This window comes from Ctenocephalides felis, unplaced genomic scaffold (genome assembly GCF_003426905.1).
Source record: "Ctenocephalides felis isolate EL2017-DRISC unplaced genomic scaffold, ASM342690v1 CF-g0.4_SCAFFOLD_01886, whole genome shotgun sequence".
NCBI lineage: Eukaryota > Metazoa > Arthropoda > Insecta > Siphonaptera > Pulicidae > Ctenocephalides > Ctenocephalides felis.
In genome coordinates, this window is record NW_020538040.1 from 171,630,161 (window position 1) to 171,655,264 (window position 25,104).

Consider the following 25,104-nt stretch of genomic DNA (forward strand, 5'->3'; position numbering starts at 1 on the left):
TGAAAACATATTTCCAAATAGAAACCGATGTCACCATTGCTCGACATCAGGCTGTTCGAGGCCCAAAGAAACCCTGTGGTTGAAAAGCTTCAAGCCACGAGAAAGCCTCAATATATCTCAAAATAGATTTTATTCCGTATAAAGATTAGAAGCCAAACGCATACGAAAGGGAATATTACAAAGGTCAAATTTAGAAAACCAGGCCAAATGCCTAATGTGTCCCATAATTGGTTTTTAACTATTATAGTGACCTTTTATATGATTATGTGAAATTCTTGACCATCGTTAAGCTAGAAAAGATTTCATTAACGAACCTCAATATTATCAGTCAATATTGGAACCTCATTTCCATAATATAAAGAAAGGTTAGGCGTGTGCATTAGTAATTAGAGAAATCCGAAAACAATCAGAAACATAGTAACACGCAGTGCGTAAAAATTTTACTCCTGACCTGGAAGAAGACGGTAAAGTTACTATGCATATATTAGATTTTAATTTGTGTATAGAAACGAACATTAAGAAGATTTATGCTGAAATAAATACATAGGCAATAAATCAAAGGAAGCAAAAATGTAGGCATATTATGAACATTTCCGTCTTCATAGCTATTAATTACAGCATTGAAAGAATTCAATGAATTTTGATCTTACCTCCTATATTTAAGTAGTAACAGTGTCTGTATATATATATATATATATATATATATATATATATATATATAATGTCCAAGAATATGTTTCAACGTATATGAAATTTAAATCCTAAGGTGTGATTCGTTTAAACAGTTTTATTGACATTTTAAACATAGTTAACCTTACGCGAAAGTAAACATTGTAAAATCGAAAGTTTTGTTAATTTGTGGAGGACGGAGAGTATGCGAATAAAAAAACAACGTAGGTTTCTTTTTTTTAAAGTGTTATATTTTAAAAAAAAGTGTTACACAAAATATAAGCAATTACTTCTCTATAATTTATATATATATATATATATATATATATATATATATATATATATGCTCATATATTCATTGCCATTCTTTAAAATATGTTGTTCGTGTTCAAATTTTGCAATAAATTAGGAATTACAAAAGTTACTAACCTTATTATAAATAACATCATATTATGAACTCCAAATTATTATAGTAGATTTATTCGGGAATAGCTAGACCAAATCGTCAGGGGGCGTCCATTAATCACGTGGTCGATTTTTTAAGGACTTTTGAGGACCCCCTCCCCTTTGGTGATATGTGGTAATATTCAAAATTATATCCCCCTTCCCCCACAAAACATCACGTGTATTTTTAGTTACGAGGAAAAATTATAAAATTTTTGATTTTTTTGAAAATGATTGGATTTTTTTTTTAATTCAGGTAAAAATTAAATATGCGTGATATCTTACTATATCCCTTCCTCCCCCACATGATATTTTGAGAATTTATGTCAAAACCCCCACCCCTCTTCCCTTAACAACCTCACGTGATTACTTGATGCCACCTTAAAACATGATTTTTATACTTCAAACATCTACAAGCTCAGTTCATATTTCAACATATAAATCAGTATTTTATCTCGATGGAATATAAATTAATTGCTCTAGTAAACAAATTTTATGGATTCGTTATACGAGTGATGGATCAATGTTACCATCATCACCGAGTATATTAAAAATTTAGTATATATGTTGAAGGCAATACACTTATCAAAATGAAAAAATATTATAATAAAGGGCTCTTGTTGTGATGTTATTTGTCAGGTTGAAATTCGAAAAAAATTAAATAATATCTCAATCAAAAAAAATAAAACTTCATATTTCTCATCATATGTGACAAAAACCTCGAAATTCTTTGCGCATACGTTTCAATTTATTTTATTCCAGATTTAAAAGAAGAATCAGAATATTGTACGATCAATCATTATAGAAATATTGCGCATAAACCCAAAAATAATTCTAATAACTCTAAAAAGGTTACCTACACCCAATAACAAGTTCTGACATAGTTGATCTAATTTGTGACATCAAATTTTTCTCAGATTTTTCCTCAACAGCAATCAGAACCATGAGTTCTATGAGCTGTTTTTGCTATCGTAGACCCTAACATAGTATTTTGCTTGCGAGGGCAACCCAGAGGTCAACTACATTTTTTTTTAAGTAAAACTTCTTCAAGCGCCACTAGGGTGTGAATCCGTACAAATGCAACGGAAGTCCGTTACGCCCAAACTGTTCGTCATTCGCTCTCGATGATATCATTTCTATAAGGGTCGATTGTGATTAGCCGTCGTGTATGTGAATAGATATCTGTCGTTGTATGCATACCGGATCAACGTTGTATGCGTACCGATATCAACAAAGAAATCGGCATAGATAAATGAACATTTTAAAGTTACATCGTAGTACAAACCTTAATTTAATGAAAATTAAGGGGGGCGATACATGTAACAAGAAAAAAAAAATCGATTTTTTTTTTTTTCATAAATCGTTACAATAACATCTCAAAAATATGCCTGTAAATATTCAAAACAAAATTATCATTATTTATACAATAAAAACTCATTTAAGTGCCACGCCTCAACTCTTATCTGTTCTATGTGTCAAAACTTTAAACGCGTTTTTCTCAAAACGACATTTTTGAAAGTTGCGGGCGTGATAACTCAAAAAGTTCTCAACCGATTCCAATGAAATTTTGCACACATCTACTTTACAGTAATAGCTTCTAGTTAAACCTCAAACATTCCAAAAAATGTTTCAAAAATTAACCCTTTTACCAAAAAAACCATTGAAAAAAAGGTGAAAAACCGAACTTTTTTTTTCTAAGGTGTGCCAATTTACGATTTTGTGACTTTTTTAATTTTTTTTTGGTTTAACTAGAAGATATATGTTTCATGAACACGTACAAACTAATTTTTTTAAATTCAGATCACCGTACGAAAAGTGAGAACGCCCGCAAATTGATGGCGTTTTCCGAGAGGGTCTTGGCAGATTTATTTTTACGGCAGCCATTTAAAAAGAAAAAAATAAAAAAAAAATTTTTTTGTGTATTTTAATATATAATAAATAACCCTAAAAAAGTTCAAAAAGATTCAATCATTCCTTCCCAGTTTAAAAAGTCCTCAAAAAATGGTAAAAATTAAGGCGATTACATGTATCGCCCCCCTTAATTTAATGAAAAATACCTGAATCAGAAGAATGTTACCCTGACTACAGTTTGTACTAGCCCACGTTCTTAACCATTACTCCCCTGCGTGCTCATGAAATTTCTCTCATATGATATCAAATTGGTGAAAACAATAAATTTTTTATTATAGTAATTTTTCGATTCGTAAAACGGTTTGTATAATATACATACCGATGTTATCGATTGTCATGGAATCTAATCGACATGGAGAAAGTGAAGAGTAATCGAGTGTCAATTATGAACAAGTTGAAGTATGAATGCCTGACTCTTTAGACTATAAACACTTTCACAAACCAACAACAAATTTAGTTATTTGTGAGAATCACAATTACAAGTGCAAATTGCACTTCAAAATTAGAAAGACAAGTAATAAAAAAAATTATAGGTACGATTCAACTATGCTAAATGGAACAGATGTTCGATGAGAAAAACGTAAACTGCACGTTAATAATTCGTATGTCCTAATTAGGCATTACATATTTGAATATAATGCACAAATCCTAACAATAATTTTTATGAATTTTTATTATTATTATTTCATTTTATTGAATTTAGGAAAAGTTTTTTTGTATAATAAAAATCCATCATTAGCTATAAATGAAGAAATCAAAACTGTCATCTAAGACAAAAGAAATATTTTTTATTAGAGAGTGCAATCGCAATGAGACCAATGATTCGTGATCGGTCACAGAAAAGATTGCATAATTTTAAATTTTATATCCATGGCGATTTGTGTCATAAATCTTTTCCGGTTTTCTTTTTAGAGTAAACGATATCATAATTTCATCTATTTTAAAGTAAAAAATATGAACAATAACACATGTTAATTGACTAAAATTTTTCGACATGTTTCACCATTCAGCAAACCATACCAGGAAAAATAAAGAACGTTTTCTTAATATGAAATACACAATATTTAATAGGAGTTATAAAATTATACACTTCAAAAATAGAGCATACAAAAATATATATACTAGATGACCCGACAGACGTTCTCCTGTACCCACGTCTACAATTTAAGTTCCAAATTTTTTAATATCTTATCCTATACTTTTTAATATTCTATTTAATGAATAGAAGGAAACTGCAGTTTTTTTATCAGTATAAGGAATTCAGAAAGAATATAGTACCTAAGGTAAAAGAACAATATCACCTTTGTTACTTCTACCCAATATAATTGCTTCAATAATGTCTATAATATTATTATAATAGTCTATAATTATCTTTGTGGAAATTACAATTTTTAAATTACATTTTTCTTACTAATATTTTCATAAACATTATTACGTTTGTTAAAACCTTAGGTGAAGTAATCTGTAAAATCTTGTTAATATGGCACTGTTCAATTTAAGATCATAAACTTGCTAAATATTTCATATCCAATGCTAAACAAATGAATTTTTGAGACATGAAACAAAATTCTAAATTATTTTTTCAATAAGTATAAATATTTTTTTGCATTTAAATAATTTAGTAAAGTAAAGCAAAATACAACATGCATGTATATGCAATTTTGGACGTATTGTGTTATTTATTAAACTAAATTATATAATTGCATCTGCCAAACATATTTTGTATCTTATATTGTTTTAATTTTTGGTACATCTTAGCTGGTTTTTGGCAATAATATTGTAGATATTACATTTTTCTTATACATAATCATGAATATGGATATTATATACTAATATTGTCTAGGCCCGCTTAAACTAAATTCAAATTTCAAGTACATCGACATTGTTGGCAGTTTGGACAGTTCTCATGTATAAAAATGTTTTCAATGTCAAACAATGATGTGTTGTTTTTTGCAATTTTTTTTCATTTAATACAACATTATTAGTATATTTTTATAATCACTAAAAATTTCCTTAACAAACTTCAGAAAGATTTATCAAAATCCGAATAATCATTAACTTCCCGTAGGGTAAGTTATAGTAATCGCAAAAAAATCGAAAATGAAAATTTTTATATATCTTTACGTTTCAGAGGTTTCTGAACATTTTGGCATACCTTGGAAAAAATGGATGTATGTGTGTGTGTGTGTGTGTGTGTGTGTGTGTGTGTGTGTGTGTGCGTGTGTGTATGTATGTGCGGATACAAATTTTCGTCGACGATTTCGGGAACACGGATCAACCGATTTGAATAATTCAAAAAACATTCGATTCGTATTGATAAGGAGACGTGCTGATTAGTTTTTGGCGAAGGCAGGTCTAGCCGTTCCGGAGATACGGGGCAAAAAGTGCCGAAAACGGTAACTCAGTTTTTAAGAGAACGGAGCGTCCGATTTTAATAATTCAAAAAACATTTTACTTGTATTGACAAGATAAAGAATTGATCAAATTTTCATAAAGGCAGGACTAGCGGTTTCGGAGATCTAACGAAAAAAGTAAAAAAAAATGCCATTTTGCGGTCAAAAATGATCATTAGACATATGCACATCAAATTATCAGACATTTTATAGAGATTACAACTATAAGTTAACATTTTGTTAACATTCCTATCGGTTCCGTACCAATGCTTATGCGTTAGACAGCGACGCGGCGCTTACGCGCTTTATATTTTGTCCCTATGCAGTTAAAGCAGTACGATTGCTTTGAAAAACAAGTTCAGATCTTCCAAAATATGTCAAAATGAAGAAAACATTTTTTGTTCAAAAAAAAAAATTTTTAAAAAAAAATTTTTTTAAAAAAAAATTTAAAAAAAAATTATTTTTTTCAAAAAAAAGTAATTTTTTGTCCAATTTATAGTTTCTCAAAAATCTTATTTTTTCGAAGTGAATTTTTTTCAAAAATGTTAATTGTTTTTAAAAAAAATAATAATTTTTGGTACGGGAAGTTCCAGCAATTTGCCTTAAGGCACGATGCCCTAATTGCCTTAAGACAGAATTCCACTTACAGCTAGTTTAGGAGATGTATTTGTATACTTCATTACAGAAGAATTATATATATATATATATATCTGTGTGTGTGTGTGTGTGTGTGTGTATCTATTCTGATGTGGACATGAATATATAATCCATGTAAGAAATGGTTCAATGGCTCTCGTATCTATTGGTTTCGATTGATTTCAAGTTTTATGATTGCACATAAAATGAATAGCAAAATCTCACCGTAATACGCTGATCAGTGCAGAATTTTCAATAAAGTTTCGTCGGAGAAATAAATCATATAGTGTAGTAAGAACAACAATAGCCAGAAGATTAATGGGAACCATTCTGCAGAAGTCTCAAAGAGCACACTGTACACAATGCACACACGATTTAATTTATAGCAAATCTCTCACATGGCATATTAAAGGGAATGTATAGAACAGAATAAATCAGTAAAAACAAATAGACGTATTGGGAAATTGTTGTACATTGGTGGAAAAGGGAAACAAAAATTAGTATCAGTTGGTTAGAATTTCCTATCAAATAGAAGTTCCTAAATCTGTATGTATTTGGCACAAGCCAAATATAATTATATAAGCCAAGTTATAAAGCTGCAAAAATAAGTCCAATATTAATAAGATCCAGAAAATACAATCAACGATTGAGTAATATTACAATCGCAAAAAAATGAGTTGACAATACCTTATGTAGATAAGGAAAACGGAAGCAGTACCCATATATCAAAAATTGGTGATCATCCAAATGAGTTAGTAGGACCAGTTCTCGATGTACCAGCTATAAGAACACTTTTGGACTTGCCTTAACCTTAATTAGAAAATCCCTCACTGGGGTGATTTCTATACATTTTTTTCTTAAATCATATTAGATTTATTTTATTCTCATCATCACAGCTTATAAAACTGCATGGCTATGTTTGAAATTTTCGCATAACTTACAAAAAATCGATGTATGTGTGTGTGTATGTATGTGTGTGTGCATGCGTGCGGATACAAATTTTCGTCGACGATGTCGGGAACACAAGTCAACCGATTTGAATAATTAAAAAAAAAAACATTCGATTCGTATTTATAAGGTTATATAAGTTCAAAAATTTCAAAATATTTCAAAGTGTAATAAAAATCTAATTTTTCAAAAAGGTCAATTATTTTCAAAAATTTTAAAAATCTCATAAACCAGATTTTTTTATAGTTCTAAAAGAAAATTGATTCTTTTTTAAACGTTAATATTTTGGGTACGGGAAGTTCATGCTATTTGCTTCAAGGCACGATGCCATGTACCACTAGTTTTATAATCAAACCTCTTTCCATAAGGCTATAAAATTTTAAGGGGTTCGTTTTGACTATCAATTGCATCACCATACGAAGTCCCTTAAAAATTTAAGGCTAATCTCATACTTATTTTTCCATATTATAAGTAATTAGGTAAAATATTTATCAAAATATTGACGTCACTGCAATAAAGTTAAAGTGACTCAGCTTTTCATTATTTCTGCGCAAATGGACCAATATAATGCAGAATTCTAAACAAAATATACATATTTGATATTTATACAACACGTGCTAAAAGCAGTTTCAATCGTTTAATATCAACAATTTTGATTAAACAAATATTTATCGGTGCAAGTTAATTTCTAATCATATATTCATCAACAACTCATGATGCAAAAGTACTAAATATATAATAAACGTGCAAAAACAATATTGTTATACGATTACTCATAAACTAAATTTCCAATTCAGTTAAACTTGACATTAAATAGTTTACTGATTACTCATTAACTAATTTTCCAACATCATACTTATTGCACCTACACCGATCATAACAATTTGAAAAATATAATTAATTATATTTACATTTTTCATAACACATGAGTATATATTATATACATATATACAGCTTGGTAAAACAAGTTTTGAAATAATAAATGTCAGGAAACTGCTAACCTTTTATAAGCTAAAATTGTACATGTATATAAATAGTCAGAGTGATTTATAAAAAAATATAAATCGATATCTCGCACTTGTTCTGGTTGTCGGTCAAATTTTTTTATTGAAGAATCTTTTTATCACTCAATGCAATCTTATATATTCTCCAAAGACTACATAATTCTGTCTAGTAATAAATTAAATTGAAATAATTTTTTTCCCCAAAAACAATCGTTTCATCAAAACAAGCAGAAAGTTTTTTGATTCATTCAAATCGGATGCTTCTTTCTCTCCAAACTGGCATTTTTTGCATCTTCTGCTCCGTATCTCCGAAACGGCTGGACCTGCCTTTGCCAAATACTAATCACCACTTCTCCCCATTATTACGAATTGAATGCTTTTTAGATCATTCAAATCAGGTGCTCCGTTCTCTCAAAAACTCAATTTCTATCTTCTGCACTCTTTGCTCCGCAACGCCAAAACGTCTGGACCGACTTTTGCCAAAAACTAATCAGCACATCTCCCAATCAACAGAAATGGAATTTCTGAACCATCCCAAAAAATGATATGCAAAAAAAAATCAATTTTGATTTTTGGACGATTACAATAACTTACCTTACTAAAAGTTAATAATTAATATGTATAATAAGTAATTATAAATATTTTAAGAACTTTTAAAATTTAAAAAGTCATATGGCATAGGATAATTTTTTCTCTATATTGCAATGTAACTGTCAAAAGTCTAATAAAAAATCGATATTTTATTTTAATATTTAAAAAAACAAAATTTTAACATCACTCTAATTATGATGATTTATGATCAAGCTATTTTTATCAGCGTTGATTAACTCCTAAAAAATATTTACCTAGTTTTATTAGGTGATATTAGTAAATTCGAAAATATATAAAATAATTAATTACACTTATAGTAATAATTATTTGGTCAAGCCAAAAAGGGGAAGTATTGACGTTAACTGTCCTGAAAAAAATTAGAAAATAAATTATCTCATGTTGTTTGGAAATTAAGAGCTTTTAAGTGCAATCTAGAACTTTGGTGAAATTATGACCATAGTGGTTAATTTTATTCATTTAAACTTTGGAACCGTTATCGTGAATAACATTTCTAGGATCACAGTAAAAAAATACCACAATTGCCCCAAGTTTTCAAAAATTAACACTTTTTTTGAAATCTTTTTAAAAGTCCTTCTTTAAAAAAAATACACTAAGATGTGTTGGCAAGTTTCATCAAAAGTTCAACAAATCAGGATTGTAAAATGGTAAAATACTTGATAATTTTATTATTGAAAAATTTCGAATTAAAAAATAAAACTAGTCTTATTATTTTTTAATTATTTTTGCCCAATTACAGAAACAACAATAATAAAAAAATATAATACAAATAAATTTTAAGCACTACATTTTCAATTTTGCCAATAACTTCACTCACAAATGAAAGTACTGCTGACCACGTTTGTCATATACTTTATTAGCTTTATGTATATTGGAAAAAATAATTCCACTTGCTAATTATCAATGTTAAAACAATCCTGTTATTAAGAGTAATTGGTAAAAAAAAGTCATGTATTTCATTCCAGCATTCTAACAATTGTTCTGTGGTGTAACATTTCTCGTTATATGAATTTACGCAAGCTTCTTTTATTTTTTTCAATTATTCAATTGTTGTTCATTGTTGTTTTCGTTTATGCTATGAACTACATGATAATTCACCATATCAATAGCATAACATTAAATAATATACGGATTCTGGCATATAATTGAATAATGTTTTCTTTCATTTTCATAAATAAAATGTTAATGGCATAACATTATCATACGACACGGTGCGTAACAAATTCGTATGTATTTCGTAAATAATAACGAGTTTTATTTCGAATCCTACCACGCGTATATTATTTTTATGGTCTATAAACATCTAAACTAGATTTAATAATTTAAATCAGATCTATTGTGGCCGCATCGGAGGATAGAACAATGATTTCCAAAGTATACATCGATATAAATTGATTTATTATAGGAAAAAAACATCTATTTTACATCTTGGACACCTACTTAAAATTTGTTTTATAAACTTTATTAATAATAAACTTATATGTCTACTGTTTATCTTTCTAACATTTTCCAAGCAGCAAAACCTTCCCGATATGTGTAAACAATCGAGATAATCAATACTAACTGAAATTAGGCAACTTTTAAAACTTTGAGCTTTTAAAAGCTTAAAAATTGGACACAGTCCATTATCCCGAACTTTATGGTTAATGTACTTGTTTACAAAGCCAATAAAAAAATCCGAAACTTTAGTACTTTTTTATAATTAATACTACTTTTCGTAGACCCACAAAATTCTAGTATGATTTCAAGACCATGAACTATATTAAATTTTTTTATCAATGTCGTTAAATTTGAATATTTATAATTAAACCTCTTTTTGTGGGCATATAATATTTTAGGGACATTTCGTAGACCCATAATATTTTTGTATATTTTTTAAAACTTTGAACTCTATCATCATAAAAAGTTTTATTAAAAAAATTATACTGATAAAGTTATATAAACATAGTTGGAGTAAAATACCCTCGGGTAACAAACTCGCATATTAAAAAAAAAGTTTTATTAAAGTCGTCATAATACGGATATCATTTTAATGAAAATACTATCCTTTATTTTGTACTCTATTTTATTTATATTTATGTTATTGTTCATTAGTATTACTAGATGTTATTTTATTTAGCAGTTGTAATAAATATTGTAATTAAAAAAAACTAAAGTCGTTGAATAATTAATCCACTTTTCGTAGATCTATAATATTTTAGGATGCTCGAGGGATATTTTGTATATCCGTAATATTTCAGTATGTTTTTTAAAACTACGAACTCTATCAGCATAAAAAGTTTCATCAAAGTCGTTGATTTTGAATTTTTATAACTAAACCACTTTTCCTATGCCTATAATATTTGAGGATGCTCCTAGGACTTTTTGAAAACCCATAAAATTATATTTCAGTATGATTTTAAGACCATGAACTCTCTAATCATAAAAAATTCATCAAAGTCATTAAAATTGAATTTTTATAATTAAACCAATTTTCGTAGACCCAAAATATTTTAGTATGTTTTTAAGACCATGAACTCTGTGATCATAAAAAATTCATCCAACTCGTTGAATTTGAACTTTTATATTTAAACCATTTTTCATAGGCCTATATTTTAAGATGCTCGTAGAACATTTCGTAGATCCATAATATTTTAGAACGTTTTTCAAGACTATGAATTCCATCATTCTAAAAAGTGTAATTAATTTATAATTAATGCACTTTTCCTAGGCCTATAATATTGTAGTATTCTCGTTTAACTTTAACTAATCAACACAATTCCCAACTGATATCTTTCAAACAGTTTTTAAATTTTTAAAATCGGTCAAGGATTTTTGGCTAGACTTTCGATAAAAAAAATTTGCACAAATTTTAACGAAGTGTTAACTATAGTTAATAATTTTGAGTATAATTTTTAATTTGTTTTATTATATAGTGACCAGAAAAATATTGGTGAACACTAACATGAATTTAATGTTCACTTTTTTACAAAATTACATATAGTGCATCATTAAAGCAAAGATACAAAAAACTGCTGTATTAACTATAGTTCAAATAATACTAGTTGTAAATTTAATTTTCATTTAATTTTGATAGTGTCCAATATTCTCCAAATGTTGGAAAACACTGACAAGAATTGAAACAAACAAGATGATACTACGAAATCGAATGTTTTAATATATATCATCAATGTTTTGAAACGCTGATGATTTTGTTACGGTTCGGGAAAAAAGTAACTGTAAAGTTAAGTTTTTTTTATCCTCCATCTATGATCAAGTCGAACTCTACCCAACGGTTCAGTTCGTTTTATTTCCTTTCTGATTTACTACTATCCGTTCGGAATAAAACTTCTCTAGTAAATGTAAAAGGCATTAATGAAAATTAATCACAACTTTGAATTGAATCAATGATTTATTACAGGTAAAATAATTATTGGTGGAATTAACATTTTGCTCAATAAATAAAAATTTGTGTGTGCTTGTGAACAGATGTAATCGATTATTATTTATTATTATTATAAAAAGCAATCAATACTATGTGTTCTATAAGATACTAAAATGAAGTTAGAATTTGATTAAATATGCAAAACTCTAATTGTAATACATAATTTTATTACATACTTTTTCTTATTTTTTACCCGTAAGTTAACGTGATAAGCCCGTAAGTTATGGTAATCGCAAAAAAATCCAAAATGAAAATGTTTATATATCTTTACGTTTCAGAGGTTTCTGAACATTTTGGCATACCTTAGGAAAAATTGATGTATGTGTGTGTGTATTTGTGCGTGTGTGTGTGCGGATACAAATTTTCGTCGACGATTTCGCATTTGAATAATTCACATTCGATTTCTACTGATAAGGAGACGTGCTGATTAGTTTTGGCAAAGGCAGGTCTAGCCGTTTCGGAGATACGGGGCAAAAAGTGACAAAAATGGTATTTCAGTTTTTAAGATAACGGAGCGTCCGATCTAAATAATTCAAAAACATTTTATTTGTATTGACAAAGTGAACAACTGATCAAATTTTTGGGAAGGCAGGTCCAACGGTTATGGACTCTCAATAAAAATAAGTTGAAAAAATTTCATTTGGCGGTCAAAAACGTTTATTGGACATATGTACATCAAATTATCAAATATTTTATAGAGATTTTTTGGGTTCCGTACCAAGATTTTTAATTACGGTACGGGAAGTTCCAGCAATTATAGCCTTAAGGCACGATGCCATGCACCCCACTAGTTTTATAAAGATTTTAATTAGTACAGCAATCAGAACTTAATAGTTCTATGAGCTATTGTGATAAACCTCCTTCTCAACAATATTGTTAGAAGGCAACCCAATGGTTGGTCAATTTTATTCATGAACAACAATTAGAACTTTGGCAAATACATGGCATTTTTAGAAAACAATTCAACAATGGGCCTAACTATGTTTAATATACTTTATTATGCGTTCTCCAATGGTGATGGCATATGTTGTATTTTGATGCAGGAATGGCGGCAAGAGCTATTTTCACTTTTTTAGATCTATATATTCAAGTGAAAACCGATATCAATGGTGCTTGATATCTGGCTGTCCAAAATGGGTATTTTGGACATTTGAACATTTTAACCTGGAACAAAACTCTTACTGACCCACCACAAGTATTCATTACATAAAACTGCACCTATTTTATTAAATTGAACGGTGTGTTCAATCACAATGATCTAGGCCTATTTCAAAGTGCTTCAAATCCGGCATATCTGCAGTTAATCTGTTTGCCCCAAATTAGAACATGTATATACATATTGTACTTACATTAGTTCAAAATCAAGATTGAAACAATCACTCCAATATCTCTATTTAAAATACCACTCAGAGATATTCGATTGTTGTTATTTTGTATTGGCATTAACTGTTTGAGTTCTGAGCAAGATATATGTTTTGTGTTCGCGCTAGAGATACTTTCTAATGATCATTCTGCTCATTTTGTATTATTTCCCGAACCTCGAATTCTTTGATTTACAAGCTTCAAATCGATTTCAGATGCTAGAAAACGTCAAAATTTCGATGTAATGCTGTTTTTACAAGAGTTTTTTAATTGGTTCTGTCTGTCAATAACGAGATATTGATAGATTTCCGGGTTGTAAATAGGAATGTAATTCAACATATGATTTTCAAAATGTGGACACAACTATTTATTAAAATATGTATCCTTCAGAATTTTAAAACCATTTAAAAAATAGTTCAAAATGTTATTAGGCTTTGGTAAAAAAAAATACAGGTAGTCAACTAAAACATTCGGTCTACTATGCTCATGAAATATAATTTTTCATAATTAACGTCTTACGTTTTTTATTTTTGGCCGACAAATATAAGAGCATTATAATCTAAATTTTTAGGCAAACAGAAGTAGCATTAGACAATAAAAAACTTGTTCCTCGAAAACAAGTTTTGGTTTTGTACTTTTTGTTTCTAATGTCTTATTCGACAATTTAGAATGCTGTCGGTTTTACTTTTAAGCGGCCTCGAACAAATACTTTTTAGAAAAGATCTCATGGATTTTCCGCTCCAATTTGAAATTGTTTTAGTTTTTAATTAGAATGTATGTATGTCGATAACTTTTTACATTTTTATTATCGAAGTAAAAGTGACTATTGTAAAGGAAAATAATCATTTGATAGATAGCTAAAAGCGTTGTGAGATACCCATTTCGGACTTTTGTATGTATGAGATTGACCAATTCTAAATTATTCTCATAAAACGTGAAAATCAAATTTCAAAGTCGTTTAAAATTAATACAAGTTTGTATTAATTTCAAAAATTGATTAATACAACTTTAACTGAGTTTTCGAGACCTTTAGTGATCAGAATCCTCAGACAGCCTAAGACGAAGCAGTGGTCACTCAGTATTCATTTAAAAAGCTTTTTTCAAGTGTGGATAGCTCGTATCTTGTCCATAGAAGTTTTCTCTTAAAATACTCGTATGTTATCGAAGCAAGATATTTTTCCAGACCATTGGTTACACTTGTTAGGGAATTATTTTGAATAATCAAGCTGCCCGTATTATTATCAGCATGCATATTCACTTTCTCTATTGTAAGTAGACATACGTGTATGTGGACGGACTTACAGAAATTCATTAGTAAACTTCTCGCATAATACATCAATAGCAATACATCCGCATTGTAAGTTCTTTATACGAAATCAAATGCGTAAATGATCGAAGTAATAAGCAGAACATTTCGTTTTAATTGAATTTTATACCTCATAAAATTATCTAGATCACCGTGGAATAAAAGATCCAATTATTTCTTCAATAATTTGTTAGAGTACCGATCTACCAGACACTTGTCGGATATTAGAGGGAATACGAATAAAATGGTATATATGGGCAAAATCACACAGTGGCCTTATTTAAAAATTGGCTAGTTTTAGTAACGTTTTCGCGACTGTATAACATGAAGAAAGCCACGATCACAATCCGGCCAGATATTGAGCGTCATTGTCGAAGTTTTTTCGAAGTAATTAAACGTGTTTCGCGCCTTGAAAAGTTAATTTTGAGGGTGTTTTCCACGATTATTGGGGACCTATTTTATAATCGACATGGTACTATTTTGCAAGAACTCCCGACTGGAAATTGAAGTATGGCGCGGATCAGGGCTGCCCTAAATCAAGTAGGGTCCCAGTGCGGCAACCGTACTTGGCCCCTATGCGATATGTAACGCCTTGCCGGATAAGGTCTGTGTTGGGCAAACTGTTCCGGGCCCTAATCGAAAATATGAAATGGCCCCTATAAAAATATCGAACTTGGCCCTTAACTTAAAATAAGCATATGGCCCTGAAAATAATATGTGATATGGCCCTGAAAAATATATTTGATATGGCCCTGAAAAATATATTTGATGCGGCCCTGAAAATAATATGTGATATGGTCCTGAAAAATATATTTGATATGGCCCTGAAAAATATATTTGATGTGGCCCTGAAAATAATAATTGGCATGGCCCATAAAAAATGCATATGCTAAATTTTTTTTATTAATTCTTTTGATAACAATATTTTAATATATAATAACAATAAATAACAAATGTTAATTAGGTTTTATTGGTCCGCCTATGATCTCTCCCATTCTCCCAATCACGGGAATAATTTATAACCTTCCCGAGGGCTTGGTTAAATGCTTGCTCTTTAATAGGGCTCAACTGCGGATTTTTAATTGATTCAGTTGTCATTATACCTGTAACAAAATGTATAGCCATAAATAATAAAATCATCTATGTGTACTGTGTGAATAATACCTACCATATAAACACTTCACAAGTTCACTGTCTTTAAGACATTAAACACTAAAAAAATAAAAACTAAAAATTAAAATTAAATTATTCGATAATAATAAAAAGAAAAATACACGATAAATTGTTAACAAGAATACACTTACTTGAAGCATTGCGCGACTTATTGCCTAAATTTATGTTACATTCCGACAACTGCTGATCGACGTTATTCTGATTTACAAAACGCCCTTTATTCAAGCGGTATTGTTTTTTCAGAACATCTTGCCTTCTGTTTATGGTTTCTTCATTGTCCGTAGAAAACGCATATTCCTTTTGTTGCAATATTTTTAACTTTTCCAAGGCAATTTAATATGTATCTGAAATTACAACTCAAATCAAAGATATGTTTATATATATATATATATATATATATATGTGTGTGTGTGTGTGTGTGTGTGTGTGTTTGTGTGTATATAACAAAATACACAATACGTAGTTGATCAATAATACTTACTCGCGTAATCTCGTACATCCACCTCATGAAGACTCCAATTATCCGATGCTGGTGCCGCCCGACGCTTCACCAAATCTTGAAGAAGAAGTAAATTTTCTCCCGATAGCTCATAATTATTTAAAAATGGGCATTCGAATTTATCTTATCTTTCATTATATATCAACCAATCCACCGGCACTACATCGATACTCTATTTTCACTTGTATCATTGGGAAATAAAACAACACAATACACTACTTTTCCACTGATTATTAAACGATAATTACACGACGTTCTTTTAAAACAAATAAAAATATATCGTAATAATATTTCGTAATTTTCGCACTTCCTATTAAACACATAACGACCGCTTAGCTTGGCATTCAGTAATGAACTAAAAAACTAACAATGGTCCTCTTTGATAGAAGATGAAGTTCTTACATACATGTATTGGTGCCTCGATCGTATTCCATATTATCAATCAATGGTTTATATAATATCATATGCAACGGCGCGATGATGATCTCTTTCTCTGCATTCAATATATACTTATATATATATATATATATATATATATATATATATATATATATATATAAATTTTTATGGGTCGTCGAATAGAAAAATTAATGTACTATTAATTTTTTTACGTAGAACTTCAATATTAGATCTATTTGAACTAATATCAGTATTTCTGTCCACATAAAAAAATTGTTCGAAATAATATTTGACAAAATGTTTGTTGCCTATTCGTATTATATGAGCAATCATAAATGTATATTGTTCACAATCTGCTGTACGCCGGCATCTATAAAGTTAACGTGTGACATAGCGCCGATCTTTCTTACTCTTGCCCACTCTATTTCATTCGATGTTAATGTTTAGCAGTATTTAGAATATGTTAAAATGAAATGTAAAACTTTTGATATTTATTATTAAAGTAAAATTATGTAAATTTATTTCAGTTTTTCTACTTGTCCTATGTCAAGGTCCTATGCTTTAGATAGACCAAGTACGCATAAGAAAAAGGTCATCGATCCTGTTTCTGATTGTTACACTTTCGATACTCGATATGAGTTAATATTCATGTATAGTCTAGACTCTAAAATGAATAAATACGATATATGTGTGCTGGACGAATTTTCTAAGAAGGTCCTATATCTTATGCAAACAGTTCACGTACGCAGAATTGATCTTATTATTTCTACTTATTACATTCGATATGATTATATATATATAATTTCAGTGAGGAAACTACTACTATTATTAATAAATTGATCATAACTTATAGTACATTAATTTTTTTATTCGACGACCCATAAAAATTTATATATATATATATATATATATATATATATATATATATTGATTGTTTCTTTTCCGAACAGTAAATCCAATAATAAAAAACAATTTGTTTTTTGAAGATGTTTAATACGACGTTTCGGAACTAGGTACGTTCCATCATCAGGTTTATTCTGTAATAATTTATATATCCATATCACTAATATTTTTTTGTTAAAAACACTCGATTTTTTTGGAAGATATTTTAACAAAATTTTATTTTATTTTAACAAAAAAATATTAGTGATATGGATATATAAATTATTACAGAATAAACCTGATGATGGAACGTACCTAGTTCCGAAACGTCGTATTAAACATCTTCAAAAAACAAATTGTTTTTTATTATTGGATTTACTGTTCGGAAAAGAAACAATCAATATATTGAAAAAATCCAGGACTTATCTATTGAATATATATATATATTATATGTCTCACATGACAAAATCGAAAAATAGTAATATACCTAATAACTTCTAATCACAAAAAGTATTATTTTTATTAAAAAATTATTTTATTGTATTCGCTATAATTTTAATATCTTGTTATATAATCGATTCAATAATTATTTTTATTGTTAAAAAATTTTATGTAATTTCCTATCTTTCATGATTTTATTAATTTTATTAAAAAAAAAAACACTTTTTGGTTTTGTATTACCATTGGATTTTTTGTTCAAAGTTGTATAAAGCTTTCGTAAATTCGTATATTATATTTATAATATATTGATAATAATGAATACGGTATCATGCAGATTATGGAAAGAACGAAGAAATATATTGTTACCGATTACATATTGTTATTATTTATTAATAGTTATTTTTTATAATTCATTTATTGTTTATTATTTATTATTTCTTTATTATTAATTATGTAATTTATTTCTATATTTATTTTAGACTATAACGACAATCATTGATCAATAATGCACATTATAATCCTTTTTTTTTTACAAAATATTAATAAATCAAACTATTTTGATTCTATTGATATTGAATCCTAGTAGGATTCAAATAAAGAATGCAGATAGGGCTTGTCTAAATAATCTGTGGGTAAGCCGTATTAGGGCTCTAGTAATGAATTTCCAATACGGACCGTATCATCATATCATGGGCAATACGTATTAGGGGTACAATAGGGCATCCGAATATGGCCCGTTTCAATTATTATAGGGCAATCCGTGTTAGGGCTGAATTCAGGCATGCCTTTTATGGACCCTATTCAAATTACCATATTAGGGCCGCCCATATATGGCCCCTATGAGGGCCACGCACTAAATTCCGTAATACGGACGCCGGAGTACAGCCCTATAGGGGCCTATAGGGGCCGGACCTGAGTTAGGGCTTGCCGTAACAAATTTCCACTCGGGCTATAGTGCCAAGAAAAAACTAAAACATGTCAGAGGTAATTGGCTTTTAAATTCTACTCCAAATATGCAAGAAATAAAGTACAAGAAAGTAATTAAAAGTAGACCAAAAGATCTACCGGTAAAAAAAAGAGACTTGCATTTGTTACAAAACGATTTATTAGTGAATTGCTTTTTAAAAAATTAGCATTTCAGTATTTGCTTACCCTACATGTCATTTTATCCATACTGTATGGAAATCAATATTCAAACTTTGGAAGAAAGTTCAACGAACAGTTTAAGATAAAACTTATTGTTCGAAATACTTTAAAATCGCAATATATCCATGCATATAAATATATGCAAATCTGATTTACTAAATTGGCGATCCGCAAAAACATATCAACTTTCGATTCTGGAAATTCGAGCAGCATTTGAAATTCAAATTTTAAAATGGCGATAAATTATTTATACGACTAATGATAAATTAACTATCAATCATTAGTTGAACTTAATTGGGCATTTAAAAGATTATTTAGTTTCTTTCTCAATATAATTCAAGTATACATTTTTATTATAGAACTTACTATAAATATCAATATAAATGTTCATATAGTAAATTAATTGTATTTTATATTATTTTTATAAATTTCTTCTGTTTATTTTTATTTTTCCATTTTAATATAGTTCCACCTTCGTATATTTTGTAGCTAATTTGCACATATTCAGATCAAAATCAAATAATTAAAAATAATAATAATAATAATTTTAACTTAAAAATCTTAATTTTCTTGTAACATTTACATCACGTCTGCTTACTAATATTTTTAAACTGCTTTCGCTGTAAATCAATTTATTATATCATGCATGAATTTTAATAAATCATGGAAGAATGTTTTATTTTTAAAGAACAGATGCTGAGGGTATACTTGGAATAAATTCGCCATGTTCTTTATTGTATTTTAATCTGTAACTAATATAAAGAAACTACGTATAACCGAATTTTTCAGATCTATGTAACTACTATAAGTTAGATTATATTTTGTTTGATATAAAATATAAATAATTATGTAAAAAAAATATAAGCATTCGCTCTTCAATCAATTTATTTTATCAAGCATAAATTTCATTAATTCATGAAAAAATGTTTTATTTTTAAAGGAAAGACGCCGAGGGTATACTGTGAATTTGCCCTGTTCTTAACCGTATTTTGACCTGTAATTAATATAAAGAAACTGAAACTTATAACCGGATTTCTCAGATCCATTACAAAATATATCGCACAAGCTCCGGTAACAAATCGTTATGACTCATTATCATTGGCCGAGCGCTGTGTGCAATATATTCTGATTTTTCTTAGGCAGTATCCAATCAATATTTTAATTTAATGACCTTATATCTTACAGATATTTCATTAATAATATTCGTGCGACGCTAAATTGCTCTATAGATTATCTTAATATGTATATAAACTTGGAGTGTAATACGAGTGAATCAGGAATAGGGCATTGCAAATGCGTCTATCTGATTGGATTTAGATCGTTTCCTTGAAGCAATATGGAGTTGTGTGAGATATTGGACTCGTTGAAGTATTAATAATTAAAATCTCTTTCTTTTTCAACAAATATTTTGCAGGCTTATAATTTAGCAGGTTCATTATTTAGCAGTTTTCTATCCCTCCTTTAGCTTTCTATGAATTTATTTGACACGATGGTCTATCCATAATGTTGCTGAAGTTAAAGCATTTTTTACATTGTAAAATAAACTTGACTAAAATGTGACTTGTCAAACTGGCATTCGATAATAAATGTTTACATGTTGTACATACACAACATAAATCTATATACAACAAATGAAGAACTTTTAAGAAGAGTGGGCAAAGTTAGAGCTCTCATGAATACGAAAATTAAAAGAAAAGGAAACTAGATCGGACTCATTGAGCAAAAAGGCTGAAAGAATTGGAAAGAATAAGAAAGCAGATGATTGATGACTTACGCAAAAAGAGAAAATACAGGCAACTGAAAGCCGAAGCACAGGACCAGGAAGCATGAATGCAAAATATTAGAATGAAAAATGCATAAAAGTGTTTGAAAAATGAATAATGGTAATTAAATTGCAATGGTAATATAAACAAGGTCGAGAAAGGAAATCATTAGTTTATGGTGCTCTCACACCATGGACCTGTCTTCGGGCAGTCTAAAGCCGAAATGAGGTGACATGTTTGACAACAGCCATGAAAAAAATTAGACAAAAAATATATCATGCCGTTTAAAAATTGAGCTTTCAAGTAAAACTAGAGCTTTTATAGACACCTAGAAAACTCTAGTTATTTTCCGGTTATTATGGTTAATTTTGAATATTTTCGTTAATTTAATCTTTGGACCCATATACCTAAATATCATTTCTAGAACCACCCTTAAAAATAATGATACAATTGTCGCAAGTTTTCTAGAATTAATATTACTTGTTAAACTATGAATTTTAAATTTTCAGTATTTGTCGCCTTTGAAAGGGCCAAATTTTAAAAAAAATGTACGGAAGTGCCCTGGCAAGTGTCATTAAAAGAAAGGAAATTTTATCAGGATTGTATAATGGTACAATACTAGATAATTTCATACTAAACTAGTGGTGTGCCTTAAGGCAAATTGCTGGAACTTCCCGTACCGTAACGAAATAATCGAGGAATATTAAATGTTTTCAAATAAGTTAGATTAACATAAATACTGGAACATTTCCTAATATTTATAAGAATTATATAAACTGAATTACAAAGTTAAAATTATTTATTTAAGGTATATAGGTGAGCTTTAGAACTTTAGCCAGAATTAAAATTAAAATCTGATTTATTTTCTATAAAAAAAAAAAAAAATTGGAAAAAAAATGAAATAAAAAAAATCCAAAAACAATTGTGTTGCCAACACAAGCAAAATGTTTTTTGGATCATTCAAATCAGATACTCCATTCTCTCAAAAACTGCAAATTTTTGCACATTTAGCTCTGTATCTCCAAAACGGCTGTACCTGCCTTTGCCAAAATCTAATCATCACTTTTCCCCATCATTACGAATGTTTTTGGATCATCCAAATCAGTTCATCCGTTCTCTTAAAAACTGACATCTTTAGCTTTTTTTGCTCCATATCTCCGAAACTGTCGGACCTGTCTTTGCCAAAAACTAATCAGCACATCTCCCTATCAATAGGAATTGATTGCTTTTTGAATTTTTCAAATCGGTTCTTTCATACGCCCAAAATCGTCGACGAAATATTGTCTACACACATACACACACATCCATTTATTCTAAGGTTTGCCAAAATTTTCAGAAACTTCTGAAACGTGAAGATATGTAAAACTGTTCATTTTCGATTTTCAGCCAATTACTAGGTATAACTTACCCTAGGAAAAGTTAAAAAAAATGTACTGAACCTTGGCAAGTGTCTTTCAAAGTTTGCATATTTAATCAGGTTTGGAAAATGGTACAATACTTGTTAATTTCATACTAGAAATGATTGGAAAAATAAAAACCTTAATTTCGGATAATGCACTTTACTCATATGAGAACCCACGCGTTGCTCGTCTGGGATTTTGATGAAACTTGGCATAATGGTAGATTTTATGCCCAAACTGACCGACGTAAAATATTAGAGGTCTATGAAAAGTGGTTTAATTGTAAAAATTAATTAATGATTCGAAAAAATCCTCATCTAGCCATGGTCACATCTAACATCTCTCCATCAGTCATCTTCTTTCCATCGTGTGTAAGTTCGCCCTGAGACATTCTCAATGAAATGCGTATTTTTTATTTGTTTTTACTTTTCAAAAAAAAGAGACATACACATAATACGGAACTCGTTTCCAGCGCGAGTCTTTTATACGAGCGTCCGAAGTGAAAGTGATCACGCCAGCGCGAACTTATCCACTAAGATAACGCGTGAGTTAGATGAGAAAGAGTTCGACGTAATTAAACTCTCGATTTACCGGATTGACCGATTTGTCAGATTCTTTTACACAAGGTCATTGCCGCTTATATGTAATATTAGTGATTTAAATATTTATATTAATTAGTTGGGTGGTAACTTATATTATGAAGCGTGGATTTTTGGACGCATCACGTAAGGGGGCGCCCATTAATCACGTGAGGTTTTTAGGGGGAGGGGGGGTTTGATAAAAAATTACGAGGTATCACGTAGGTGAGGGAGGAGTATAGTAAAATATCACGTGTATTTATCTTTTAACTTATTTTTTTAAAAAACATTCAAACATTTTTAAAAAAAAATCCAAAATTTTACAGTTTTATCACGTGACTAAAAATACACCTGATGTTTGGTGAGAAATTGGGGGTAATTTTGAATATCACCATGTATCACCAAGGTGAGGGGGGTCCAAAAATCCTTAAAAACTCGCTCACGTGATTAATGGACGCCCCCTAAATACGTACTGGATTATGTGCCAGGTATGTATGCCCAAAGGTCTAATTTGACTTTGTGCAATTCTATTGTAAAAACCAAACTAATAGTATCACAAGAAATAACACATACCAAACAAACAACTATCTCACTATGTTCAGTAAAACTACCAGCTAATTCATCATTGTAGAAATGCGTTTTTTTTGCTGTTTCTCAAAAATTTGTCACCTGGTTCTTTTCACCCCATAGACGGAGTAAAATGGGACGGTCAAGGAGCAAACAGGTCCAATGTCTTATTTTTAGTTTTGAAGAGATTTTACAAAATAATACCTTAACAATGCAAAACTTAATGTTCATGGGTACATTTTTACAGAAATAACACTGTATATAACCTTGATCTGGTATTTCGTCAGAAATATTCATCAGCAGAGTTGAAATAACTACTTATTTAATTTTTCTCTTGTAAAATTGCCTTTTTAAACTTAACTTCTTTTTCATTCACTATTTTTATTGTTTACATCTTATCCAGGGTAAAGGTTCAGTTGGTCCTTTTTACCCCACCCACGTGTAAGATTATATAAAAAAAACAGTTGAATCTAACTTAAAATTAACATTAAATTTTATAAAATAATAAAATATAATCTTGATATGGTATTTCGTCAGAAATTTTCATCAGCAGAGTTGGAATAACTACTTATTTAATTTTTCTCTTGTAAAATTGCCTTTTTAAACATAATTTACTTTTTTATTCACTATTTTTTATTGTTCACATCTTAGCCAGTTTAAAGGTTCAGTTGGTCCTTTTTACCCCACTTACGTGTAAGCTTTTATAGAGGTTATATAAAAAAACAGTTGAATCTCACTTAAAATTAACAATACATTTTATAAAACAATCAAATAACGTATGCTTAAAAATTATATTCAGATCTCGTAAACTAAACAACAGTGCTCACAACCAAAAGAACTAACAACGAAAGAAAATACTTTTATTATGGATTTTCAAACATTTATCTCCCGATATCAACGTCGTAAGAATCAATATGATGGCTGGTTATACCTCTTTTTCCCTCTTCTTTCAAATATTGTTGTTCAAAAATTCGTAACAACTTATTTTTGGGATACCGGTGGTGGACTTTTTTACCCTCAGATTTCGAAGCCCCGTTCTACCCTATAATAATCATTCAAAAGGATTGATTATTATAATTTAAAGAATATTAGAAAATTTAGAAGCAAAAATTATTTTCGTGCTATTCCCATCTATAAATTCATTACAATATATTGTCAATTTCTCAAACTTCGGAAGTCAAGAGGAATTGTATATGGACTATTAGAGGTGGACTTTTTTACCCTCAGACCTTTAAGCCCTTTTCCACCCTATAATAATTATTTAAAGGGATGGATTATGTTTCTTATAAAAAATTATAATTTCAAGAATATTAGAAAACTTAGAAGCAAACATTTTTTGCAAAAGAAGAAGCAAAAGTTTTTTTTGCTATTCCCATCTACAAAATCATCACAATATATTGTCAACTTCTCAATCTTCGGAAGTAAAGAGGAATTGTATATAAAATATATAAAATAAACATGAACCGCAAAAAAAAATTACTTTCAAATCCCAGTAAATCCAATAGATCAAGTTATCAAGAGCAGGAAGGATTGGGTTTGCAATTCTAGAA

At 29.3% G+C, this 25,104-nt stretch overlaps 1 protein-coding gene and 1 long non-coding RNA gene across 3 annotated transcripts in view; one reads left to right on the plus strand and one right to left on the minus strand.

Annotated features, from left to right (window-relative positions):
- LOC113377141 overlaps positions 1-25,104 on the plus strand; it is a 642,509-nt gene that overhangs the window by 597,466 nt on the left and 19,939 nt on the right. The gene's annotated exons all lie outside the window — the stretch shown is intronic.
- LOC113377145 lies at positions 15,680-16,525 on the minus strand. Its single transcript, XR_003367089.1, has 4 exons — positions 16,361-16,525; positions 16,011-16,223; positions 15,875-15,918; positions 15,680-15,809 (listed from the first exon to the last, which is right to left on the minus strand). It is a non-coding gene; the product is annotated as an uncharacterized LOC113377145 (long non-coding RNA).